The 1,689-nt window shown below is 35.3% G+C and overlaps 1 long non-coding RNA gene across 1 annotated transcript in view; it reads right to left on the bottom strand.

Annotated features, from left to right (window-relative positions):
- Positions 1-470: 470 nt before the first annotated feature.
- The window catches only part of LOC141374156 (uncharacterized), a 9,041-nt gene continuing 7,822 nt past the window's right edge, over positions 471-1,689 (bottom strand). Inside the window, exon 3 of the long non-coding RNA XR_012380802.1 lies at positions 471-666. This is a non-coding gene — a long non-coding RNA (uncharacterized lncRNA). The remainder of the gene's footprint in view (positions 667-1,689) is intronic.

Genomic DNA, 1,689 nt, shown 5'->3' on the forward strand with positions numbered 1-1,689 from the left:
TTTGCTATTTTTCAAGATTGTTTTGATTATTTGGGTGCCTTGAGATTTTATATAAGTTTATTTGAATTTTTCTCTTTTGGCAAAAAAAAATGTCATTGGAGTTTTTATTGAGATTGCATTGACCCTGTAGATCACTTTGGTAAGTATTGACATCTTAACAATTTAAATCTTCCAATTTATGAACATGAGCTATCTTTCCCTGTATGCAATAGCATACTTACCAATGTCTCCTTATCTATTCCTCCCCTTTATTGACTGATTCTTCACACAAAGCCAGTGTGATCTTTTATAAACCCAAATCATATCATCTCCATGCTTAAAGTACTTTGATGGCTTCCTATTGCTCTTAGCATAAAGACCAAAATTTCTTATCTAATTTAAAATACTCTCGCTGATGTGTTGCTGCTTTCTTTTCCAACCTCATCTCATGACATTTCCCTCCTTTGAAGTTTAAGTAACACTTGGTTTATTTTAATTCCCTGAACATGTCAAGCTTGTCCACCAGGCTCCAAGTTTCATCAGGGATAAAATCAGATCTGTCTTGCTGAGTAACGGTTCTCAGGGTCTAACAGAGTGTCTTATATGTAGCCATGTCCAACACAGATTTCCTGAATGAATCAGTGACATTTCTTGTGTTTAAATGAAATATAGGGGAGAAACAGAGACCTGGAGGAAAGAAAAGAGGGGGAAACCAGAGAAGAGGAATAAACACGATGGTAGGAAAAACAATAAGTAAAAGCAAGGAAGAAAAATTACCTTCCCCCCACCCCCCAGTTAAAATTTAGTCTTTAATGTAGGTATGGCTTACACATCCCTTAATGATTTACCTCTTGACTAAGGTTGAAATTCTCTTCTGGACATTTGTCCACATTCACTCCAACACATTGTGCATCTATAGCCCAGAAAACTACATGCGTTAGTTCCATATGAAACAATCTGCAATTGTTTGCTATATTTTCTCTGACCACTAGGGCTTTGAATTGCTATTCCTTCTGCTGAAATCATTCCTCCCTATCCAAAGTCCAAATCATTTTTTTTTAAACCATTTCCTACTAAATCGTATGTCTCAGCTTAGATCTCGTTTCCTTCTGAGAGTCGTTCCTTATACTATTCTAGTGAGATCATTATTATAGCAATAAAAAAAATATAAAAATAATAAAAAGAAACCTAACACTGCTCTTGGCACCCAGTGTCAGTTCTTTAAATAGTGAATAATACTGGGACACCTGGGTGGCTCAGTCTGTTAAGTGTCTGACTCTTGATTTCTGCTCAGGTCATGATCTCAGGGTCCTTGGTTCGAGCCCTACATTCGGGCTCTGTGCTCAGCTGGGAGTCTGCTTGAGGATTTCTCTCCCTCTCCCTCTGCTCTCCCCACTCATGCTCTCTTTCTCTCCCTCTCTCTCAAATAAATAAATAATTAAAAAAATAATGAATACTATTCTTGTGGTGATTATTTTTGTTTTTATATAATATTCAGAGAGGTGAAGGAAAGATGTCTTGTTTCCTCTTAGAATTTATTATTGATCTATGATTTTACAGTTGAATTTTAGTAGCAAATGTGGGACAAAATATGATAAAATATATTACACTAACCAAATTCCTACTAGTTTTAAGCCATATCCAACTCCTTATTAAGAGTATATAAGGAACATTTGTTTACTTGAATTAAGAAATTTAATGTTAAAGTAT

The sequence above is a fragment of the Callorhinus ursinus genome, unplaced genomic scaffold (genome assembly GCF_003265705.2).
Source record: "Callorhinus ursinus isolate GAN/ISIS: 27379988/994484 unplaced genomic scaffold, GSC_fseal_2.0 scaffold14, whole genome shotgun sequence".
Lineage (NCBI taxonomy): Eukaryota > Metazoa > Chordata > Mammalia > Carnivora > Otariidae > Callorhinus > Callorhinus ursinus.